Source organism: Theropithecus gelada, chromosome 6, assembly GCF_003255815.1.
Source record: "Theropithecus gelada isolate Dixy chromosome 6, Tgel_1.0, whole genome shotgun sequence".
NCBI lineage: Eukaryota > Metazoa > Chordata > Mammalia > Primates > Cercopithecidae > Theropithecus > Theropithecus gelada.
In genome coordinates this window covers 100,055,261-100,083,201 of record NC_037673.1, presented here as the reverse complement: position 1 = coordinate 100,083,201, position 27,941 = coordinate 100,055,261, and positions in this window count along the sequence as shown.

The following is a 27,941-nucleotide window of genomic DNA, read 5'->3' as shown; positions in this document are numbered from 1 at the left end:
GCAGGGTGTCATATAGTTCAAATCATAGAGTATGTAGCCTTTTCAAATTACCTTCTTTCACTTAGTAATATGTATTTAAGGTTTTTCCATGTCTTTTCATGGCTCAGTAACTTATTTCTTTTTGGTACTGAATAATATCCCATCGTCTGGCTATACCACAGCTTACTTATCCACTCACTTACTGAAGGACATTTTGGTTGCTTCCAAGTTCTGACAATTTTGATTTATTTTTAATTTACCACGAAATAATTGCTATATTAAGTTGTTCGAATATGTAGATTCTCTTTCATGGCATCCAGGAAAGATCGCAAATTAAATAACGTGTCTGGGAAAAAATATTGGGACAGGAAGCACTGAAGTACAACTTTACTATGCTTATTCCCAGTGACTACTGGATGAGTGATGTTATATTTAAAACAAATATTAAATATAAGACCAAGGGGTACCCAGTTAGTTGGCTGATTAGGTAGTTCTTTAGCATAGTAAAATTATGTATTGGGTCTGGCTGCCTCTGTCGTCACCGGGACTGAATCAATATCACACTTACTATGTGTTGCAGAGTAAATTTCCATTCATCGTTCAACGAAGGAAGCAAAAATGAGAATATAAGGTCTGGGTTACCACAGCAATTTCTAGTCACAACCACACAAATTTTCAGAGGGTTGGTTTGGAGGGACAAAGACAGAGAGAGATATGAGAAGCTCAAACTTAAATCCATAGTTGATTGTTGGCAATACTGCGTTTTGCACTGAGGATGTTTATAGCACACTTGCTTAACATGATTAAGGATCACGCCAGGTGGGTATTTTGTTGAGCGACAGAAATTTTATCAAGCTGAAAAATTCTGGAAGTGACCCAAAAGACTTTACAATCCGTTAAATGTGACCTGCACTCAAACAAAATATGTTCAAAACATTTTTTTTCTAGCAAATTTTCTATTTCTGTTTACATGTATATATGTGTCTGTGTGTGTGTGTGTGTGTGTGTGTATTTAAGATTCTAAGATGACTAACAAGGATTTCCTGTATCTTCCATTCATGAAACTATATAAATTCTTTTATATATTAGAGTAGCAAGTTCAATATGATTGCATCAGTATGAGTTTTAGATAATATCAATTTTCAGCTGTGAATATGGTTAGACTACCTACAGCTTCACATCCAGAAAATGTTGCCTCTTGTCTTTTGTAATTAATCTGCTCCATAAGTAGGTGCTCTCAAAGTTCATGAAATCAGGATGCTTTTTCAAATTACATTACCACTTTGAATAGTCTTAGAAGAATAAAAAAAATTAATATTTTTGTGTTTAACTCAATGAATAATTGGTTTGTAAACAGGGGCTACATTTTCAATCTGAGTTGTAATATTTGACAACTAGTAAAATTTATTTAATTATAATTTTTTTTAAATCAAGCTACATTTGCAGCTCATGATATTTTAATGTAGTAAATACAAGTAACTTTATTTATTTTTATTTAGAGACAGTTTTCCGTCATTGGCCCTTTCTGTTACATTTTACTATTTCAGATTTAATTTCATTCAGACCAATAAATTGAAGGCCAGACAATTGGAAATATTTTGAATGACAAAATGATAAAAGATTTAAAATAAAATATATTTGGAAAAATAAGAATTTTTCACACTTCAGACAAGCTTTCTATAAAAACATGGTTGTTAAAAGACAAAACAAAATAAGAAATCAGTCCCTCTGTTTGGAATGCTTAATGATACTATCATGTTTACCATTTTAGGTTATTTACACAATATCAACATTTTACTTTCCAATTATTAAACTGTGATATTTCCAGGAATGTATTTGTCCTGTCATTTTAAGCACTTCTGATTATCTACAAACCCAAACACATGCCTGCACAAAAAAACAATTTGTTAATAAAAGATTGGTTCTGAGTGAATAATAAATAATTTCTTTAAATTTTTCCAATCTTTTTCTTACCTTTGGAGTCTTAAACAGGTAATTCCATTTTGTTTATGTTTAAGGCTTACTGATATGCTATTCACTTTTCAATTGAGGCTAATTGATATTAACTTATATGCCTTGTAGATTATCATTGTCTAGGGAGGAAATTATTCTAAGGTGGGTATATCGGAAATAAACAACATTCTTGGCAGAAAAGAATAATATCTAAACCTGGGGAAGGCACTTTATTCTGTCTTTTTATTCTTAAAATGTTTAAACAAGGGAAAGCGTAAGTTGGGTAGTTACAGCGTATAAAATTTTCAAAAAGCTCAATGTACTTTGGATATGAGACACACTGAAAAAGAGGGAAATATATGTAAAGAAAAGAAAAAGTAGTAATTTCAGCAAGTACTTGACATGGAAAGGACCTAATCTGAAGTGGCCAGAGACTGAGCAGATCTTCAAATTCATTTTCAATGATCAAGGTGGCAAAGGGATTTTACACTTTAGGAATCTGAATGAGAACTTCAGTCTTTTTCAAGATTTATTGCACATCTCCTTGCTTCAAGATGTGCCTCTTTCTTCCATCAGAAAATGATTCTTTCTGGATTTAAATGAAGATATTGGGTTTGTTATGTTTCTTTGCCCCTCATGAAATGATGAAAATTCTCAGTCTTCAAAACACAATCAAACAGTAAGTAATATTTCTACTTTTATATTTGGGCATGTAAATAAACACATACATTAAAAAAAGGGGGTGAGATATGTAATTCTGAGGTGTGCTTCCTAATTCTCTATGACTTTATAAATATCTTGCCATAACCCACAGTAATTACTGTCATGATGTCATAGATAACCTTCAATTCAAATAATGACAGCATTTTGTATGTAAAGGGCTTTAAAAATAAAATGTGGCTCCCAGTCTCTCCAACTAAATCTCATACAGGAGTGTTTCTACATGTGAAACTTACCTATTTCATGCATTTTAGCTGCCTCCACTCTGGGAATTCTAACACATTTCAGAAATTACCAAGAGGTTAACTTACAGAGTCAGACAGTCATAGCATTGAGATTCAGAAGGACCAACAGAGATCATCCACCTCCACCCCCCCACATTTTACAGGTGGAATCATTTAGGCCTGAAAGATGTTCCAGTGGTTAAATAGTGTTACAAGAATTCCAGCAATAACATTTTATATTAAAATTTTAATTTAAACATAGATGTATCATAGAAATAATAACACTGATAAATTTTTGCCCTGGATTTAGAACAGATCAAGAATAAACTTTTGAAGTAATTTTTTTATTTATATCCACATTGAAGAAACTGAAATATACACTGACCTAAGAAATAGTATAGACAGACCAACATAAGGCTCACACAACTTACATTAAAGCTATAGGTAAATGAGAAAAGAAAAAATAGGAAGCCCAAAATAAGTAAAAAACAAGCAGGCTTCCTATTATAAAAAACTACATTATTCCAACAAGTCAAAGTTTATTTGTTACTATAAACTATGTTGACCTCCACAAAAAATTAAATTTTGTTCCCAAACATTTTACATGCATAGTAATTTTAAATATTATGAATGAATACTATTTTTAGTTATTCCCACTACAACTTATTTCCAAAGTGATAAAATTCTAAATTGTTATGGTGTTAAATTTTTTTTAATTAAATGTTTTATTTTGTGATAATTGTAATTCATGTACCGCTGTAAAAATAATCAAGAGAGATCCCATGGACCCTTCATGCAGTTTCCCAAAAACAGCAATATATTGCAAAATTGCAGTATCATATCACAGTCAGGAGTTTTACAGTACAGTCAAGATGCAGAACAGTTTCAAAACCATCAAGACCCCCTTATTGCTTTCTTTAAACACACCCACCACCCTCTTCTCTACAGTGTTCCTAATTCCTGGCAATCACTAATCTGTTCTCCATTTCTATAATTTTTAAAGTCAATTTTAACAAAGAGAATGGAGATATCGGAAAGAAAAATTAAATGTATAAAGAAAGAAATCGTACCTTTTGTTATTGTTTTCTCAGTAAATGGAATTTATATTGTACTAAATGGTAACTTTAAATTAGATTGCTAGATTATCTATAAATATATATTTATCCGTTGATATTCCTTATTAAGTAAAACTTCTTCATTGTTTACATTTTCAGTAAAATTTCTAGATTTTAAGGGAAAATGTTATAAAATGCAAGAGGAATACATTGAAAGTTAAGAACTGGATAATAGTATTTCTCAGTAAACTGTGCTTGTAAAAGTAAATTATATCTTTGGGCCCATGTTTCTTCACGTAAAAAAATTCAACTGTTGCAATGACCCTTAAAGCCTAAGTCATGCTTCCATTTATAGTAAGATAAAATAATTTATGGAGAAAGTATTTTAATATTTTCCTTCAGTAACTTTTTTCTTTTTATTATAAAGTAGCAGAGCCAAAGAGTATAGAAATGAATAAACATTAAATGTGGCTGTCCTGTAGAAGGTTTGACTTGTACTCACTAGTGACTACCACTGAAATTAACACACAAGGGAAGTGTCTTGGCAGTTACTGAGAGGGCTCACCTGTGATTGATTTACCTATTCAAGAGTAGAATTTTCAGGAAGACATTTCATCCTATAAAAAGAAAGGCCAATTTACTTCATTATAACAACATTGCAAGTACATCAATTTTCAAATTTTAAACCTTATGATGTATAGACTCACATTTGTGTCTTAGCGTACCTCCTTTATTCACCTCCCTTCTCACAACATGAATTAATATCTGGGTGTAAGGGGAGAAAGAGAACCGTTAGCAAAAATGTAATGGGACTATTGCACTAAAAAATGTGTAACACAGTCCTTTGATCATTCAAAAATACTGTGTAATATATACAAGTCATTTCTACACGCTGAGACTATTGCAGTCAACAAAACAAAGAAAATCCCCTTCCTTCTTAGAGGGAAATATTAATAACACTATCAAAACAGCCTTAGTTGTATACTCAAGTTGGGGGAGCAAAAACTAAGAAATAGAGGATTATTATTATTTTTTCAACACTATAGGAAACACAAATTGACTTCGATATTTTGGTAGACACTTCCAAGCATAAGTCTATTACTAATTGACCATGGTGATTCGTTGGAAATTGTATGATATCTAATGGAAATTTGAACAGTGTCAGGCAATAGTATTCATGAGCTCAGAAATGAACCAGCAAAAGTGCCTAACGAAAGCATTTTTATAACCAGAGGTTGTAGCTAAAGTGACTCAGGGTTTCCTGATTACAGCAGTGCCCATTAAGCAGAGTGGTAACACACTATGGAGCTATAGTAGAATTTTTAAGGAATTGGGTACTACTAGGTACCTAATTGGACATACATGTAATATATCTTTTACAAATTCCTCAAATTACCTAGGATACTTTTTGAGTAGTGGTGTTGCCAAAACTATTGGTGACCACAGCACATCTCCAGATTTTAGCTAAAGCTGCTGTGAATAATTGCTGTGATTGGTGGCTCAGTTCCCACTATGAACTCAGTACCATTCAGCTTGCTCTGCCTTTGGGCCTTGAAATGCCCAGGAGCTTGATCAGCCTGTCCCTAGAATTTTGAGAATGTTAACACCTGCAATGTACTCTACAACCAATGAAAGATGTGAGTCATGAATAAATGTTCCAGCCTCCCATCTTTCAGAGGAGCAATTCTGAAATGCATTCTAAATGACTTCTGAGAAGTTCCTCATCATGATAGATTCTTTGTTGTCCACAGAGGTAACTGATTAATAATGCATCTTATTCTCTATCTATTCATTCTCCCATATGTATATCTCCTTGTTTCATGGCAACCTCCTGAGCTTACAATAAATACTATTTGCTCTATTGGACCTAAATAAAAGTGGGGATTCCACATTATAGGTAAATGAACTGTCAAAGTAGCAGCCACATACATAATATTGGGTTCATCAATGTTCTAGTTTCATACCATAACAATTTAGGAATCCAGATGAGCAATCAATCAATACTTCTGCTTCTATCTACTTTGGATGAAGAAAAGAGATGTAAATTATAAGTAAATTAGTAATTTTGAAGCAAGGTTGGTTATCACACACAGTTAATGAGATCATATGCAACACTTCACTGTAAGTTGATTCCCCTCTCCCATCCATCAATCTTCTAGAAATTTTATACTTCAGAATCTCCACATTGATTTTCTATATTAGTTTGCTCTCACACTGCAATAAAGAACTAGCTGAGACTGTAAGAGTCCTAACACTGTAACAGTCCTAACATGGACTGTTGTCTGATAATAAAACTGTATGTAAAAGTAGTTTAACTAACGAAAGTGGAAAATATTGCCTGAATTTAGAACTAATATCCTGAGCCCCATGTCTCAGGATATTCTTCAATGGCTATCGCCACAGTATAACCAAAAACAACTATTATACCCCCCAAATAAATTAAAAATATCATTAAGCCCAGATAAGTCCCACCATAATTCAAAATAATTATACAACCAACCATACCACTAATAACCAATGCTAATCCCCCATAAATAGGAGAAGGCTTAGAAGAAAAGCCTACAAATCCCATAACTAATATTACACTCAATGTAAACAAAACATATGTCATTGCTTCCACATGGACTCTAACCATAACTAATGATACAAAAAACCATCGTTGTATTTCTAGTGAATCATGTGGATGTGTCCAGTTGGAACTGAATTTGATCACTTGGAATTCACTGAGCACATTTTTATTGAATATAGCCTATGCACTGAGAAGAAGATGGAAATAAAGAGTAGCATGATTCCTACAGTTTGTACAGTACAGACATGTTACATATGTGCAAATGCCAATAAGACCAATAGTAATATATCATATATAGAGGATATAAACGACACTTGGAAAGTCAATGTCAAAAATAGGCAATTTCAATGGCTATGTTGAAAGATGAAATGATGAAGAAGGAATCATTTGTGATGGATTTTTGTTGCTCGAAAGAATATTGGCATGCAAAACTGCTGTAGTCATGGGAAGGAGTAGGAATAAAACTCTCAACTTACAATAAGTCATCAGGGTATATGGTGAATCAATTAGATTAACTGGAGTAATATGCTTATGTGGAATGATTAGAAAAGTGGTTTAAAAATAGATAATTAAAAAAAATTACTGGTGTTCTACTTTATTCTGAAAGCAATACAAAACCATTAAATAGATTTTGCATAGATAAATTTTATCCTTAGATTTAATCTTTATACAGTTTTCCCTAAGGTCAATGGGAAAAGTGGATTGAAATACAGCTAAATTTTATTATGGGAGTCACAAGAGATCCAGTACTAGTTAAGGGAAGAGTTAGTGAAAGCCTGGCCTGGGGTTGAAAATTGACAATAAGGTAGTAACCGCTGTGTGAGTGTAGTTCTTCTACAGATCCATCATGGAGCCCTGGCTATCTTGCACACTCCACATAAGCCAGGCATAAGCAAGGCTTAACCACAGTCTGATCTCAGATTTGGCTGGCTGTCCTGTATTCTTCCTTGGAACATGGTGGGAGTCACGTACAAGTCACCTCTGTATCTTGCAGAAGCTCTCTGTAATGTGAAAAACTGCTACAAAGATATTTCCCTTCCACTCGCCTTCCCTTTCTTATCCTTTCTTCATTGGATGAAGATGCAGAGTATAAAACTGCTTGATTGTAATTTAGAGTTGACTACTCGCTGACAGAATAAGCTACCACTTATATCACCTGGTCTGTCCGATTTGGTGCCATTCTGTGGGACTAGGAATACAGGGGGCTGACACCATATTGGTTTTACTTTTCTCTTTTTGAAATAAACTGTTTAAATCAACTAAAAAATGGCAGAAGATGAAACTATCCCTAAAGAAGTACAGAGTTAATAATTTGATGGAAATACTGATGAAAGCCACTAATGGAGACGACTCAAGATTAAGGACAGTCAAGTTGGAAACTATGGTACAATTTTTTGTGTTACTTGCGTGATACTGCAAGAATAGCTACTCACATTTCCAAGCTTGGAAAACGATATGGTTTGGATCAGTGTCTCCACCCAAATCTCATGTTGAATTTTAATTCCCAATGTTAAGGGAGGGATCCGATGGGAGGTGATGGGATCATGGGGGCAGATTTCCTGCCTGCTGTTCTCATGATAGTGAATAAATTCTCACAAGATTTGGTTGTTTTAAAGTGTGTGGCACTTCATTTTTCGCTCTCTTTCTCCTGCTCTACATGCTTGCTTCCTGTTCGCCTTCTGCCATAATTGTAAGTTTCCTGAGGCCTTCCAACCATGCTTCCCGCACAGCCAGAGGAACTGAGAGTCAATTAGCACTCTATTTTTTTCTCATAAATTACTCAGTCTCAGCTAATTCTTTATTGCAGTGTGAGAGCAAACTAATATAGAAAATCAACGTGAAGGTTCTGAAGTGTAAAATTTCTAGAAGATAGATGTATGGGAGAGGGGAATCAAATTCTAAAGATTATCTTGAGGCTCAAGAAAAAGAGTGAAAAGGAGAGGTGGAAGGCAAGAAAGTGGATTGAGAAAGAGAACTCCAAGATGAGAAAAACCTAAATGACAAAATCTAAGAGCTTATTGAATACCTTATTTATTGTTTTATCCTTAGTGCATAATACAAATTACATGCTCAATATACAGTTGGCAAAAAAAGAACTAATGAATTATCCACACAGCTGCTATACAGACCTGCTTAACAATTAAGTTAAATTCTGAATGTCCTCTCATCAAAACGTCTAGTGTCTTCCAATGCCACAAAGAATGAAATCCAAATTTGTAATCAAGACTTACAATGTCTTGGCCGGGCGCGGTGGCTCAAGCCTGTAATCCCAGCACTTTGGGAGGCCGAGACGGGCGGATCACGAGGTCAGGAGATCAAGACCATCCTGGCTAACAGGGTGAAACCCCGTCTCTACTAAAAATACAAAAAAAAAAAAAAACTAGCCGGGCAAGGTGGCGGGCGCCTGTAGTCCCAGCTACTCGGGAGGCTGAGGCAGGAGAATGGCGTAAACCCAGGAGGCGGAGCTTGCAGTGAGCTGAGATCTGGCCACTGCACTCCAGCCTGGGCGACAGAGCGAGACTCCGCCTCAAAAAAAAAAAAAAAAAAAAAGACTTACAATGTCTTGAGCAGATCAGTCCCAGGATCTCCCTCTGATCCTGTCTACCACTCCCCTTCTTATTCACCATTCCATCCAGGCTGGTCATATCACTGTTCTCCAAACTCAGTAGCCATGTTTCTACCTCCAGGTCCTGGTCTTTACTGTTCTTAATGCATGTAATGCTCCTCTCCAGAGATATCCATCAACATAGCTTATGTCTTCACATTATCCAGGTCTCTACTTTAGATCAGTTTATGACACTTGCATTCTCTAACCACTGAATGTAGAACAACACTCTTATCTGACTGCCAGTCTCTTACCCTGGTGTGCTCTTCTTCACAGAAATTATCACAACCAAATACATACTATGTGTTTCTTTTTTTATTGGTTCTCTCATCACTGGTATGTCATCTCCATAATAGCAGATACTTTGTCTACTTTCTTCAAAAGTATCTCCATCACTTAGAATAATGGACACTAGTAGTAACTGATCAATATATACATTGTGAATTAATGAATAAAGTGCACATTTGTGTTACATAGAGAATAACCATGGCCACCATATTAATACAGTAAGTCCTCACACAATATTGTGCATAGGTTCTTAGAAACTATGACTTTAATTGAAATTACATACTATAGAACAATTTTACTATAGGCTGATTAATATGAAAAGATTTAAGATCTGATATTGAATGCCTGGTCACAAACGTATCACAAACTTTTAAGTAAAGACCAAAACACATAATATTAAAGATTGAAAAAAATATGAGCTATATATACAGTTAAGAAAGATTAATAAAAACAACTAAGATCACTATTACCCACTTATTATAGTTACTTATTATAGTTCAGGTGCCTGGGTGGCTGGAGCCTATCCCGGGAGGTCAGGGCCAAGGCAGGAACCCACCTTGGGCCCACCATCCCGTCACTCAGACTGTGACAATATAGACACATCAATTCACCTGACATGCACATCTTTGGGGTGTGGGAAGATACTGGAGTACTCAAGAGAAAACCATGCAGACATAGGGGAAATGTGCAAATTCCACACAGATGGTAGAACCTGCCAGGAGCCCATCATTTTTCTCATCAACATTATAAGAAAATGATATTGAGTGAAACAACCTTATTCAAGTATCTGCTATATACTGAAATTTTTCCTGCTATACTCAGATCATGATAGAGTTGAGTCAGAAGAAACTGAGTATAATTGTATGACAGACTAAAAAAAAAAGATGAAATTAATTTTAGAAATAGGTTGCAATCACTGTGATGATTTGCCTGTCTGTTACTCCAAGGTATCACCTCTACATAACAGGGATAGCAGCAAAAAAAATAATCTGGAGAACTCATAAAACAAGGTTTCAAGGCTGAAAGATCAACCTGAAACGGTGCAACTACCCTAAATTAGTAAAGTAATTATCGGTTTCTAAAATTTGAGTATGTCCGAAAAATCATCACAGGAAAAATTAAATCTTCACTTGGTTAGGAAATTTACTGTTGCTGACAACATTTCTTAATCCTTGATATGTTATTGAAGAAAATTTATTCTAACAGAAAATTCAGTGAGTGTAAAATGAAAAGCAAAGTCTAGACAAAAGTGCTTTCTGTCTCAAAGAACAAGAGATTTCCCAAAAAGGAAAAGACATCAAGAATAACATCTTAAAAACTTAAAATATATTCAGAATCAGAAAAGAGATAAATAGGAAGAAGGCGAACCCAAAGGAAAATAAATTAGTTATTCTGTTAGAAATAAAGTGCAAGAAAGCAGTACAATTATAATAGTTTTAAAGGATTCCTGTTGTCAGAGTAGGCATATGATAGCCAGCATATCAAATCCCAGTTTTTGTCTTCTTCCTTCACTTGTTAAAAACAATTATTCAGTATCAATGCCATGCAATTTTTTTTGGTAATATAATCTATGAAGCATTTAAAACATTATCTTGGCAAATTATAAACTGTCGATTAATTAGCTATAATCACTTAGCAAAGCTAAGAAATCAAATATCACAGCTTTTGTCATTCTCATATGAAGCATATGTGCTCAAATACTTTCTTAGTCCTTGCTTACATTTTGTTGCCCTATTCACTTTTCACACCCCCAAACCAGAAAAACACAGTTACTTCCATCCTTGTTACAAGTTTTTGTGTATTTTGATAGATCCATCAAAAACTCAGTAATGAAGTTAAAAATCATATGTAATATAAATAGCATGAAATTTATACTATTAAAATAAACATATTTTATTGCACTTATCTCTATTGGCTCCTATTGGCAAAGATCTTTTCTGTGAACCTTGTTTTTCAGAATTAATAACATTTTTAATAAGATTTAGAAAAACCTTTGCACCATATTATTCTAACATTCATAGCTATTGTATGTTTGTGAGCACTGGCAAGCATTTGCTGAATAATACTCATAAAACTATGGTTAGCAACAGAGAGCATGAACTCCTCAATAAACAAAGTTACTTTTATGACTTTTTCTTGATGATAAAAATAAATTGGTAATTAAAATGAATGAATGTAGAATGCTTATTTTTACCTAAATATTTAATACATGTTAATTATTTTGACTTTTAAATATGTTACCATGTGTCTAGGTAGTTGATGCCTTTCCAAAGCAGCTTTACACTAAAGTGTTAAAGTGAAAACAAAAAGTAGGCAGTAACAAAGCCTGCAATATGACAATGCAATCTGGTGTGTGAGAGGACTTCCAGGAAAAAAGCCATTCGTTCTTTGAGTAAGGCAAAATCTGAAAGTCAGTTTTTCTCACTTGACAGTAGATCAGGATAATCAAAGTAAAGTTTTCTTTGTAGAGCTGTGAACATAATGGAAAAGAAAATCATTTATTTACCATGCTGTAATAGAATATTTTGTAATAACCCTCATTTTGAAGCATTGCCAAGGCTTTTGTAAAAAATAATGGAAATGTTGTGTTAGTATGAATAAGAAATTCTGATTCTCTCTAGTAACAAATGAATCACAGAATTCTTTATTACCATTGCAAAAAAAAATTATAACAGCAAGTATTCCCATATAATTCATGGCTTGACATAGAACATTGTATTGTCTTATCAAATAAGGGAGCATTTTAATTTATAATAAATTTGACTTTATGAAGTAAATCTTCCTACAGTCTTTATAGATCATTGGTAAACATTATCATCAGTAAAATGGATTTTTAAAAAGTTAAAAATTAGTTTTCAAACAGTGTGATTATAAAAAAATAAGGTGTAACTAGTAGACATATTCTTAAAATGATAATCTGGATAATTTAAAAAGTGAAATTCTTTATGAAAAGAGTTTTCTTAGTAGCTTCAGTTTTTTAAGATTTAGAATGTCTCATGTGAGTATTGCTTAGTTTATGGAAGAAAAATAATTTTGCCATGCTCCATTTAGCAAGAATTCTACATGAAAATTATGGTGTTCATAGAGATATTTTAATCACTCCTTTCTCCTGAATCATGTAATGGGTGCTATTAATAGAAATAGCTTATTGAATCATCTTTGATTTCAATAGTTTTGAGTCAGCAACTGTGGATTAAAATAACAGATATGCTGACATAGACTAATTTTCATGTCTTTTTTCTATAAGAACATTGCAGTGAGTTATTCCATCATAAACAGTATCTTACAAATTGCTACAGCAACTTTGTAATAAATTTTATTTCAGCTTTAATGTATTTATCTGGTAGTAGGCAGGAATTAGGAACACCAACAGTTTAAACCTCTAAAAAATTAATGTGAGCACTGTATTAATATCAATAAATAAAAAGGAAATTTGTTTATAATACTTTATCTGTTCAGCTCCAACTCACATTAAAAATTAAGACATAAAGTTCTTATTTCACAAGTGTTGATTTTTGTAATTTACGACTGCACTTCGATGTCAAATTTAATCAGAGACAAATATATATCTTTTAAAATATCATCTTTGTAGACTTACTACAAATCATGTTGAAATAAGACTAGATATTTAAGTGGTAACCATTATGATAATATGAAAACCATAATCCAAAGTAGAAAAGGCAGGATTGTGATAGAAAAGAACTAAAATGAAAAAATTAATTATGATTACCAAGTTCAATCATAAAATACTGGTGAATGTATTTTATGGGTCAAGATATATGCTTAATTAATATTTTCATTCTTTATCTAAATTGCAAACAAAATCTGTCAAATGAGTAAGAAGTTTGATGGCATAGAATTATAAACATTTTTCATTTTCTCATTGTAATATGATTCATGGGATCCTTTATCATTAAAAATGTGGGATAACACTTTTTAAATTCATAATTATCAGGGAATGAGTTGTTTTACACAAACTTTAAGAGACATGTATAGTAAGATTTTAAAGATTTCCAGATGCATTTTGGAAATAATCACTAGCACAGTACACTACCAAGACTTTATTGATGCCTTTGCACATCAATACAAATGGTAACAATTGTTACTGAGGGCAATTTCCAAGAATTTAAGCATCTTAAGGGTGCTAGGCAGAAAAATGGACCCAATGATATTCATATCAATGTACACAGAACCTATATGAATAGATTCAGTTACACGGCAAAGTAGAATTAAGTATGCAGATGCAATTGCAGTAAAACGAATTAACTAATCTCAAAATAAGAGAGATTATTATCTTTCATTTGGACCCAATGTAATCTTAAGGGTCCTTAAAAGTAGAAATGTAGTCAAAACAATGGTCAGTTACTGAAAAATGTGACTTGAAAAAGACTCAACTGGTCATCATTGGCTTTGAAGAGAAAAGCAACCATTAGCCGAAGAATATGGGGATTTTTTAGAAGCTAGAAAAGGCAAGGAGATTGATTCTTCCCAAGAGCCTCCAGAAAGGAAAAGTCTTCCTGACATCTTAATTTTAAACCAGTAATACACACTTGAGATTTTTTTAACATTAATGTCTCGTGAGCATTACTAATTCTCAATGGCTATTTTTTGTGTCTCTTATTTACTGTTAATGTGTACACACATATACATGTATATGTGTGTGTGTGTATATATATAAAATATAGCTAGATAGATACCTACATGTATCTATGTCAGATTATCTATCTATCCATCCATACATCTATCTATCTGTTTATCTGGTTGTTATATTGGATTTTTATATCTATCTGTTTATCTGGTTGTTATATCGGTTTATCTGGTTGTGTGTGTGTGTGCGTGTATGCGCACGTGCATATGCATATGTGTGTGTATTTCAAAGGCCCACTTTGTATTTCTTTCCTGTTACAGACGGGAAAGTTGAGTTTGGCAGATGGTAGCCATTCTGAGATTGAGAGTGTTGTAGTGAAAACTTAATGTTAAATGTGCCTCTTCTGTGGTATTCACATATGTATATATGTGTAAATGAAGAAAAAGGAGAGAAAGAGAGAACCTAAATGTCACCCAAGTGCTGAAGATTAAGCAATGAATCAAATCAAATCAAAGAGTCCTCAAGAGGCAATAGATAGATAAATAGAACAATTATAATAAAATGAGTCGCTGATTAAAGTAACAGCAGTAAATATGTCTAAGAATAGTAGGACAGATGAAGGATACAGAGATTTTTCTAGATATGCTGCTGCACAATTTTTACAGAGAATCTGTACTGTTCTAACTTTGTAGCTGACCAGTTTTACCATCTAAAGCAAATGATACACTCTCAAAACCATTTTCTATTTATTTCTGAATAAAAATAGACAACATAAACCTTGGGTTTATGTTCTCTATTATTAATTATGTAGCTGATATTAGATAAGTACCCACATCTCTAGAGTCATGTCATTGATAGAACGAAGGAGTTTGATGAGGTGAGCTCTGAAGTTTCTTCTGTGCTATTTTTCAGTAAGTCTATGATTCAATTATTTATCTGACTTACAAATAAATTGCCATTTGTTACTAAAAGCAGAGCCTCCTATTTCCTGATTTTAACTTCTCCAGTCAAAACCAAAACTATATCTTCATCTACTTTCCTAGTACCCATGGTTCTGGCCTTCTTAGGACCACAGAGACAGAAACAGATCTGTCATGTACATCCTTAGGTGATTTATTGAGTTGCCAGCTATCCACGAAGTGTGTTCCCTCAAATTGGGTACTCAACAAGGCTAAACCAAATCAAATTTGAGAATTCCTCTTGTTAAAACTCCCCATTTCTCTGCTGTTCCTAAATTTTTCCAGAGTGAAATTAAGCATGTTAATGAAGAACCCTACAGAAATACAAAAAGGCAAACTATGCTGATTTCATATGAATAGTCTAAAAATATTTCATTTAAACATAATGCAGTGATATGTTTGCTTTAAGCAGTAGAAAAATTCAAAGTATAATACTACATTTCCTAAATATTCCCTAGGAAATCATACAAAAAATTTTCACTGTGTAACACTTTACGGAACCACTAGCACATCTCTATTTTGTTAAATAAATATGCACAATGAAAACAGTCTTTCTCACCCTCTGTAGTAGGCTAAATAATGGTGACCCAAAGATATCAGGCTCTAATTTCTGGAACCTGTAAATGTTATCTTACAAGAAGAAAAAGGCTTAGAAGATATGGTCAAAGATCTGCCAAGCCAAATATCAAGAAATTATCCTTGATTGTTCTAATGGGTCCTAAATCCAATCACAAGTGTCTTTATAAGAAAGAGGCAGAGGGAGATTATAAGCAGAAAAGAGGAGAAGGCAATGCTACCACAAAGGCACAGATTGTGGCAGTGTGACCACAAGCAAAGGAATGCTAACAGCCACCAGATGCCCGAAGAAGCAAGAAACAAATTGTCTGTTGTACCTTCAGAGAGAGAGTGCAGCCCTACTGACACCTTGATTTTAATTCAGTCCTTGAAATTGATGTGAAACATCTAGCCTTCAGAACTGTGAGAGAATAATTTCTGTTGCTTTAAGCCACCAAGTTTATGGTAATTTGTAACCGCTGCCATAGGAAACTACTACATTCCCCAAAAGAGCTCTGCAAGTTTTTATTATATTTAAAAATATATTCTTCTAACGGCCGGGCGCAGTGGCTCACACCTGTAATCCCAGCACTTTGGGAGGCTGAGGTGGGTGGATCACCTGAGGTCAGGAGTTCAAGACAAGCCTGGCCAACATGGGGAAACCCCATCTCTACTAAAAATACAAAAATTAGCCAGGCATGGTGACTCATGCCTGTAATCCCAGCTACTTGGAAGGCTGAGGCAGGAGAATCGCTTGATCCTGGGAGGTGGAGGCTGCAGCAAGCCGAGATCACATCACTGCACTCCAGCCTGGGCAACAGAGTGAGACTCAGTCTCAAAAAAAAAAAAAAAGTATTCTTCTAGATGAATTGTGGGTGACAGCTTTCAATACAAGAACTGAAGTTATATTTTATGTTTTAAAAATAAAATGACAAGACTTCACTTATTAGTTATTCAAATTTAATAATAATGAAATAATAACTGGCTTTGCTGTCAGAAAATACTTATATATTATTGATTCAAATTTTCCTCATTGGTAAGTACTTCCCAGTACATCTGCAATTATTTATAGATTTTTCTAGTATCGCAGGCTAATGATGTAAGACTTAGTATTTAATATTATCACATAGTATATTAGTATTATAAAATGTTTTAAAAATATATAATGCCACTGCATTTTCTGCAAGAACAAGGAATAAAATTATACAATTTGTAATTATTTTCTAAACTATAGCATTAAAGTCATTTTGAGTAATACAAGTATGAAGATAATACCTTAAAAATATATAGAAAAATCATCCCAATCCAATTACTCTAACAAGTTTCCTTATTTTTGTAAACCTTGAGTATAGTTTTAGATATACAGAAAATTTGCAAAGATAATACAGAGTTCCCATATATTCCACATTGAGTTTCTCCTATTATTAATATCAATATAATAATACATGTGTCACAATTAATAAACTAAAATTGATACTTTAAGTCTTATTAAGTATAATTAATACTTTATTCACATTTATTTAGTTTGTTTATTTATTTATTTATTTATTTATTTATTTATTTATTTATTTTACTGACTAGCTAACTACTAAAAAATGCTGAGGAAAATTAAATAGTATGTAACTAAATGAGGAATTTGTGTTCATGAATTGAAAGACTCTCCACTGTTAAACATCAAGTCTTTCCAACTTGTTCTATAGATTCAATACAATCCCAGACAAAATACCAGTAACCAGTTTGTAGCTATGGCAAACTAATGTTAAAGTTTATATGAAGAGGCAAAAGACAACATAGCCAAAACAATACCTAGAGAGAACATATTTGGAGGTCTCAGCCCACCTGATTTCAAGTGTTACTATACAATAACAAAAATCAAGTAGAAACCAAGACGATGTTGTACTGGCAGAAGAATAGACACACAGATCAATGGAGCAGAACAGAGAGCTCAGAAATAGACCCTCACAAGTATAGCCAACTGATCTTTGACTAAGCTGCAAAGGAGAGGAGATAATCTTAACAATAAATGGTAGGGGGGCAATTGAACGTCCAAATGCAAAAAGTCGAACCTAAGTAAAGACCTTACACCTTTCACAAAAATTAAATCAAAGTGGATTAAAGGCTTATACATAAAATGAAAAACTTTAAAACTTCTAAACAATACAAGAATTTACACAAATTTGGAGTTCAGAAAGCGGTTTTAAATACAACGCCTAAAGCACAATCCATGATAGAAAAGATTGATAAGTTGCATCTTATTAATTTCCTTTTTATATTTTCACTCCAGTCTTTATAATTCATCTATTTTCAACAGGTATAACATAAACTTTATGTAGTATGCGTTCTGTGATTTCCACTATTAATATATATTTTCCTGTATCATGATAGAGTCTTTTGGATTTGATGTCTTCTTTTAAAAGTGAATATATAATTCAATTACTTTGCAATGCAAGCGTAGAAAAATAACTGGGTTAGACAAAATATGATTAGTATACTATAGATAAGACTCGGGAGAACTGTATTAATAAAATTGTGGTAATTTTGAAACTATTTTTCTAAATATTATAGTTTATGTACTATATAAAATTAGTTCAAAATTGATGACTGCAAGTCTCTTGTTACGTATGTTATCAAATACTGATAAGAAATAGACTTTTGTAAGATTATGATGAGTGAAGAATGTTTCCTTAGAGAATATAGGTGACTGAAATTACAGATGTAAATGCAAAAGTAGTGCTGAATAATGTTTCATGCCAAACAGGGGTTCGTATCAAGAGAAAAATAATGAGACTCTAAACATCTGTTAGATTTTAAAAATGATTCATAATGTGTCCTACTACCTGCTATGAAGTGGCATTGCAGCATCGTTGTGAAGAGCATGGGCTATCCATAATGCTTGGGTTCAAGTCCCAGATTGCCACTGGCTAGCTGGGTAGCATTCTTTCTGTGCCTTGGTTTAATCATCTTCCAAATGGGAGCAATACAGTATCTTTTTCAGGAGTCTTCTTTGGACTAAAAGAAGGCATGTTGTTAAGCAATAATACTAACTACTATATCTATACTTACTAAAATCTGTAATATATGTGCATATAATAGAATAGCCAAAGGGCAAATACCTAAACATACTAATTTAAAATCACACACAATTTATGAATTTGTGATCTACTGAAAATAAAGGATATCTTATTTGATATACATATACACATCATTGAAAAGTATAATATCCTCAATTTGATATACTTTCAAATAAATTAGGTCTTTTTATTGCAATGTAAGACCTACATATATTCTTGGTAAAATTATATGCATAAATTTGGAGCTAACAAAAAGAAAGCTTTTCCTAGAAAATAATTAGGTTTTCTAAGATTCTTTTGTTAATAAATTAAAATTTTGGTTACATACACTCATACTGTCTGCCATTGAAGATAATGTTTTTGAATACATTTTTAATCTATAAAGAAAAGATAAAAATGCAGTCCACAAATATTTTTAATTACATCAGTCATTTAAAATATTTCCAGATGGAATGTACAATTATATGTCTGATAATTTTTACATTCTATCATACAAAATAATGATGCCCACTTTCAATGGAAATGAGGTGAACACAGTTACTTACTCTCTACCCCTCTGGGTCTTGCTTTAATTCTCACTCTAGTGCTTAATCTCTTTCCCTCTCAATTAAATAGGCAGGCCCAGGCTGATTTACAAAAACACCACTTTCTTCTACTTAAAGTTAATACATGGTGAACACTTATTAAATACTATCAGAAATGGTGAAATAAATACGTATGGTTTTTCTATAGAGAAAATCCAGCCACTTAGGTGCAAGTGTGCTCTGACACATACACAGACATATCATGAAAGAAAGGTAGCTCTATACCTTCCTGATCTCAGTTCAATGCTTCTGAAATTGAGTAATCAAAAGAAGGAGATATGACTATATTTTTAACTCTGCTTTCCCTCTCTCACTCTGTCTATATATAGAAAGTAAAATTTCTCCATTGTCAAAATGCTTCAAGAGTGTGACTTTATTTTAATAACCAAAATATTTAATAAGTATTTAATATTGTATTTTATGAATGGATAGGTAAAGTCACTCATTAGATGGTAAGATGATCGAATTTTGACAATGGTACATCCCGCCTTAATAAAACCACTATGGGGCCAGAAGTGGTGGCTCATGCCTATAATCCCAGCACTTTAGGAGGCTAATTGCTTGAGCTCATGAATTTTAGACCAGCCTGGGCAACATGGTGAACTCGTGTCTCTACTAAAAATACAGAAAATTTGCTGGGTGTGGTGGCACGAGCTTATAGTCCCAGCTACCCAGAAGGTTTATGTGAGAGAATCACTTGAGCCTAGGAAGTGGAGGTTGCAGTGAGCCAGGATTGCACCACTGCACTCCAGCCTGGGTGACAGAGTAAAACACCGTCTAAATAAATAAATAAATAAAACCACTATATTTTCAGAAAATTTTCAGTAAGGTATGAATTGTAAAAACACGCAAGCCTCCTATCAACAAATAAGTTACAAGTGTTTAATCATGTAGCTTTTGTAACATGCTTTACCCCTTAATACTATGGCAAAGCTGAGATAGTAAGCCAAAACAAATGAATCACTTGCCTAAAACTGCACTTGAAATTTGTATTTTGAATAAGACTAGTTACATTTATGTAGATTAGACCAGTTAGAGATAATTTGAAATTTTGACATGCACAACAGCTATTACTTTGAGAGATGTATAAATTAATTCAAGAGCAATGCTCATTGAATAGCTTGCCATAACGTATTCCAAGGTAGAAGTAAAACTCCAAAAATAATAGATAACTACACATAAAGAGGATAATTAAATAAGAGCAGCTCATAACCCTTCAATTATAGAGATATTAATTATTTAAGAAAATTTAACCTGGCCAGGCACAGTGGCTCATGCCTGTAACCCCAGCACTTTGGGAGGCCAAGGCAGGTAGATCACATGAGGCCAGGAGGTCGAGACCAGCCTGGCCAACATGGGAAAGGCCTGTCTCTACCAAAAATACAAAAATTAGCCAAGTGTAGTGGCATGCATGTGTAATCCCAGCTACTTGGGAGGCTGAGGCAGGAGAATCACTTGAACCCGTGAAGCAGAGGTTGTAGTGAGCCAATATCACACCACTGCACTCCAGCCTGGGGGACAGAGTGAGACTCTGTCTCAAAAAAAAAAAAAAATAGTAAAAATAAAAATAACCAGATGAATTAGGAAGAAATACAATGTATTCAATGAGCAACACTTTCCTCCCATAAAATCTGGGATTTGCTTCAATAATTGACTAAAATCTTCTTTGGGTTATTAAAATTTCCAAGTTAATTTGTCTTCACTGTTTATGAGGTGAATAGATTAAAGGAAAAGATGGTTTTCCATTACTGGATACCATTAAATAATATTGTATTAGTCCATTCTCACACTTCTATAAAGAACTGCCTGAGACTGGGTAATTTATAAAGAAAACTGGTTTAATTAACTTACAGTTCCATATGGCTGGGGAGGCAGGAAAATTACAATCACGGTAGAAGATGAAGAGGAAGTAAGTACATCTTACCATGGCAAAATGGGAGGTGGGGGGAAGTGCCACACTTTTAAAACATCAGATCTCCTGAGAACTCAGTCACTATCAGGAGAACAGCAGGGGAGAAACCACCCACCAGGAGTCAACCACCTCCCACCAGGTCTCTCCCTCAACACATAGGGATTACAATTGGAGATGAGATTTGAGTGGGGACACAGAGACAAATCATATCATTTAAAAAAAGAAAATAGGCATCTCAGGAATCTGTGTCCTCATATTTTTGTTTTTAAAGAATTTCTATACAAAGTGAGATGAAGTCCTATAAATTCAAAACCATAGTAACTGTTCCCCAATAGTGAGCACAGGCATTAAAAACAATTTCTTGTTGACAAAATATTATACCTTATTTTATTATTTAAAAGTATTTAAATAATATTTTAAAAGTATTTAAATATTTTAAAAGTATTTTAAATATTTAAAAGTATTATACCTTACTTTAAAGTCCAACTGTAATGGAAATTCTTCTAGTATGTATTGTTCATTTAGGTTCTATTCTGATTTTCCTTGGATAACCATTCATGTTAGGGATATGATTATTTGCTGTAAAATTTGACTTAGAAATTATTTTTAAAAACAGGGCTTTAACCATTATTGTGACAGATTTAAACACTATTTTAACAAATTAAAATTTCCTTGCAGTTGTTGTTACTGCCTTTTGGAAGCCTAATGTTCTCCTTTTGCCTCTCTGCTCCACAGTCAGCTTCAGGGAGTATCCTGCAAGGCAACTCAAGATTATAAGAGCTTCTGCTGGAAGCTCACGTGGAGCAGTTTGGGTATATGCACTTGTTCTAAATAATTGCTAGGTGTAGCCAACCATGGTGACTCACACCTGTAATCCTAGTCCTTTGGGGGGCCAAGGCAGGTGGATCACTTGAGGTCAGGAATTGAAAGCCAGCCTGGCCAACATGGTGAAACCCCATCTCTACTAAAAATACAAAACAAAATTAGCCAGACATGGTGGCGGATGCCTGTAATCCCAGCTACTTGGGAGGCTGAGACAGGAGAATCGCCTGAACCTGGGAGGCAGAGGTTGCAGTGAGCCGAGATCATGCCACTGCACTCTAAGCCTGGGTGACAGAGTGAGACCTCATCTCAAAAAAAAAAAAAAAAAAAAAAAATGGATAGGTGTAAGTGGTTCTGGATTGGCAATTAGCAATGTGATATTCACTATCTTACAAACCTTAAGTTAAGCAGAGGATGCTCTACAGAGCATTTTGCTCCTAGAAACAAGGCATGATAATTCAGATGGAAATTGCTTACTTACTCAGTGGACTCAGATAGGGACTATGAGAGTTAATACCATAATCATCCAAAAAGTAGGATATTACTATGCTGTTGTTAGAGATATGTTTCAACCCTCAAATATTAGTATATTAGAAATGTTTGTTCCCCAGTGCTGCAAAGAAATAGCACTCGAACATAAATTTAATTCTCTCAGCAAGTCCATCTTTACTTTCTGCAGTAAGGGTGCCTTTCACAGATGGAACAATGGCAAGAGCACACTTGAACAGAGGAAAAGCCGACATATTTATTCCTTATGCATTTGGGTGGTCCTTACTGCTGTGTCCTGCACCCATTCGCTGGAGCTGGACCTCACAGTCTTAAACTGATATCCAATTTGCTAACAGTCTAAAACTTTCCTAAATAGATAAGTGCAAAGGAGAACAAAGAAGGAGAGGAAGTTGCTTATGAAAGGTGAGAGGAAGTTGCTTACGAAAGGTTTAAGGAGGCAATAACATTTCCAAATAAGGAAGGCGCATACGCTATGAGCTAAGACTTAACTGGAACCGTCCAGACATGCCTGAGTAAGCCACAGCAACTAACTGGGCTAAAGTCTAAGAACTAATGGTTGATAGGAGGCTTTAGAGTAAGAAGCTATTATTTCTAGTGTCTAGTATTTTATTTTTAAACCAAGATGAGCTTTGAAGAGGAACTTTTCTACTATCTACAATTAGCCAAATTTTTATGGTGACAATCAAAATAAGAATTGAAAAATGATATTTCTTGCTTGTATTAATATTACAATGAAAAATAAACTTGCACCTGCTCTCCTTTGAGTGTTTCATTCTGTTAGTGCTGAAATCGCATTGCCATAATGGGTTATATTTAATTTATGGACCTTTAAAAGACTGTGTCTTAACCCTGCAAATAATGAATAGTGGATAAAGTAGACGAAAAGAACTGAAAGTAATGTGAAGCTAGCTTATGCCAGGTCCTGCACCAATGCAGTGAATGGGGCTAAAATTCTAAGCCAGGTGTATTGGACTAAAAACTACACACTCCATACCATCTCTGTGAAGACAGGGGATTTGTGTAAAACATGTTTCAATTTTATAACTAAGAAAACTTAGAAAGTGTCACAGAAAAGACTAACATATTAGTGAAAATTATAACTCTAGACTACAGGTTACTTAGAATAAAAGAAGATGTATTGAGTTTAATTGAGATTAAGAGCTTTTAATTATGTAAAATGGAATTCTGAATTGTAAGGATCAGGTGACATATTGACTCACATCATTTTACCAGCAGAGCAAAGACCAGAACTCAGAAATGCAAGATAAATGAAATCTGATGGAAATGTTAATATAACTGAAGCAGAGATGGGATAATAGGACTTTAAGAAGTATTTAACTACCATTTTTATATTTAATATTATTATGCCAAAATGGCACCCATAGAGTATCATTTATAAGCTAGTTCATAGACTTTTTTCTTCACTATTATTTATATTTAAATACAGGTTTTGAAAAAGGGATTGCTTGTCTGTAAACTGAACATATTCTATTACTGATTTACATGCTCTCAGAAAATCAATTTTATTTGAATGACAAATACTATAAACTGCTCTGACCTAAAGGTCAGATATTAAAGAGTGTTGTAAAGTATATTTAGCAGCGACCTAAGTTTTTCATCCTGATATATCGGGAAAATTCAAATATCATTGGAAATATAAGAGTGCTGGATAAAAACTAATTTTAATAGTATGTGTCAGAAAAAAACAATATGGATTTTTATATTTAAACTCGCTATAGAAATTTTCTCTCCTAAATATGAAACATAATTTGTACCTCAACATTAAGTTAGATTTGTTTTGGAAAATATATGGATGATCAATATTAGAGAAGTGAATTAAAATGTGTTAAGATGAAATTTGACCTAGTTTACATTTATATTATTCCCAAGCATAAGGAATTACACACATAAAAATAACTATTTCATCAAATAATTAAGGTATGTAAATCACTGATGTATATAAGCTATAAAACTTAAGTAAACTCTCCTGTGAAATAATGTTTTCATGAAGATAGGGTTTCCTAAGAGCTCCGGAAAAATTTGATGCAGTGTAACCCAGAGTTATCCTAGCATCCTATTTGTTTGCACCTGCATGGGAAAGTCCCTCCTGCTATAACACTGGGGTGTGGAATATGTAAAGTGACTAATTACTCAAAACCATGCAAATTAGCATATCATTTTAATGCTCTGTTTAGAAAAAAAAAGGCACTGAGAAACAAACACCAATTGGGAAGTCATATTCTGTATTGTGACGACTTACGTATTCCTGTCCTCTCCTATCCCATGCTCCCAACTCAGGAACACTTAGTGGAATGCAATGCTAACTATGGGGTTGACAAGATTAAATGATTGAAATTGCCATGGTGGACCCAATAAAAATCATCCCGGTGGGAAAAATGGGAAGACATTTCCATCAATGGAATAAATTGAGAGCCAAACTCCTTGAAGAGCTAAAAATTCCACATTTATTTTAAAGTCACTTGTAACTAACCATTTAGCATGTCTGAATAGCACCTAGATTAACTACTTTTGCAAATAAGAAGCAATTCAAATTTTTTCTTTTCTGCAAGGAAATTGTTTATTTCACATTACAAGCCTTTCACCTGCAAAATTTCATTTCAAAATTACTTGTTGATGCATGAGAGAACAAAGGAAAAAAATAAAGATTTTTAAGTGAATGTATTAACTTTTATATTCTTCCAATTTTGGGACCTAAGACTAATTTATTTGCTTACTGCCAATTTGAAACAAACAAATTTCTCCTCTCTCCTGTGAAAGTCTATCATAATAATTCAGATTCTATGGAGAAACATATTAACTCTTTCATCACACAAAATTGGTATTTAACTCACTGTTATAAAAAACATTTTCCTGCCCACATAAATTTTTAACATCTATCACAAGTGACAGATGTTAAAATAAAAACCAGGAAATTATGAATTGTTGATAATAATAATTTAATTAAATCTTAAAGCAAAATAAGAGGTCTCTTTTTGACTACTATTTTACCTCTCTCTCTCTCTCTCTACATATATATATGTATATATATATGTTCTTTTTCAGTAACAACAGTTAAACAGCTCTCTGTGATTTGTTCCTCTGGATGACATCATTTAAAATATGCTCTTTTAGGATGTTTATTTTTATAAATATTTTTTATTTTTATAGTTCAATGGCATTATTCCTACTCTCCTTTGAAAAAGCCCAACAAGCAGTGAAAAGAATGAGACTTTAAAGTAACCTATTGCAATGTGGAAGGCAGGGTACCAGTTAGAATGGTATATATTTGGACAGTCATAACTGTGATATTAAAGAGACAGGCCATGCCTGACCTGTTGTTGATATAACCATAGGCTGGCAACATATTCCTTAAGAGCCTCACAACCTTACATCAGTCAAGATTCATGGAGGACAGATGTTTTCCATCAGAGTGATAGTATTTTCACACTGTTTTCATTAAACTGTCATTTTTTAAACTGCTTCAATTTCAGGCCTCTTTTATCGCTTTGTTAGTTTTAATGTATCTCTCTTTACCTTGGATGACAGGGAGGTGGCTCTGACTTTAATTGTGTGTATACTTGCCAAAAATTGAACTACACACACTTACGGTAATCCTTTCTGGAACTGTACCTAATGGTGAAGTGAAAACAATATTGGAACCAGCAGCAGCTTAAAGATGACCAGTTATTCATGGCATGAAGACTGAGAAATATTATGTATGTATTAAAATGCTTTGAAGTGAAACATTTATGCAACCCACTTTGAAAGAATCAATAGCTTTGATATATTAGTGAAGTTGAAAATACTGTTCATTTAACACAAAATGGATCTGAGAGAGAAATAAAATAGATGTTCCAAACCAACATCTATCTGGCAAACTCAGAAAACACCCTCAGTGCAATTGAACTAAATGATTCTTTCTAAAAGTTCCTCTTTAATGCACAAGTTTGAAGTATTTATTGTATTTCATGTTGTTGGCAATCATTACTTGAGTTTTCTCATTTAGATGTTTCTCTTTTATCTTATTTATTGTTTGCATGACTTGTGAGGTACAACCTATAGGACTTTAGTTTACATATTGGCTTAAAGAGGAGAATTTATCCCTGAGCCATCATTTGAGAATGGTGGCAGTGTCATACATATGTAAAAGAAGCAGTTGATGGTAGACCCTCTACCACATCTGCTCCTCCTAATTTTGCTTTGGTTTTTCTCACACTCTTGTGAAACTACATCAAAAATACAATTTCTGAGAAGCTTGTTTTAAATGAAACAGTGATCTCCTGAATTTGTGATTTGATGTACATATTTTACAAAACCATAAAAAAATAAAAATTGCGAGAAGACTATATTTAAATGTTGAAAGTCTACATTTTGAGTTCCTTAAATTAATATAAAGATATTAAATTACACCTTTATCTCCATGAGGAGCCATTATCCAGAATGTTTTTTTCCACTGACAACATTCTTTGCAAATCACACTTTTGACTTATCACAATTATAAGAGTTGTTAATATAGTTTCTGATCTTTTTGAAATAAATTTGAATTCTATTAAAAATAAACAAATAGTCAAATAGAGGTCAGTTAGATATTATCACAATATGATCAGTCTCTTGAATTGAAATTCATTTTCCAGGTTATATTTTGATTGTGCTGAATGTTTGCTTACGAAAGCAGACACAACTGTGTGATTCTGGTGGATTTACTTCATAAGTATGCATTAAACAAATAATCAAGAAGTTATCTCTCTATAAAAGATGCATTACCTTCCACACTTATTAATGTACACCCTATAATATGAAGTTTAATTACCCAGCTCAATAATTCACAAAGCTAGTAAAAGAAAGATAATGGACAATCACAGTCTAAGTAGAGACACAAGGCACAGATATATTTCATTAATAAAATTAATTTAGAATTATGATTAAATAGATTAGTTACTAGTTTACACTATAATTTCATATAACTAAATGATTATGGTTTATCACCAAGTATCTAATAAAGAGCTTCTTCCTCCATTTGTGGCATATATTGTACAATTTCACACATACAAAATGGACGGCCAAGTTACAAGAACCATTGATACTTGTTTTAATTATGAACAGGAAACTTTCATGCAAAACAGTGAAAAAAATCTGCACTTTCACACAATATTAATTATTAAAATCATTTAGAATTGTATACGACTAATATCCTAGAAGGATACAAAGATTCTCCTGTATGCTCTGTCTAAACTTAAAACCATTTATTGGTATCTGAATTTGAACATAAGAGTGAAAAAAAAAACTCTGACTGATATAGTTCCCTCACTTATTAAGAAACATTTATTGAATGTCTATTATGTATCAATCTTGATGCTAGATGCTCGGAAATGTAATAAGGAATTGAAAGGAAGATATAATGTCTGTCTTCATAGATTTTACTGTCTGGGGCTCTACAGAAAATTTCTGAAGATGATCAAGACTTGAAAACCTTTTGGTTATATATATAATTTTATTATTCCCTTATATTTATTTTAAGTTTTTGTGCATTATTATTCCTACATTTTA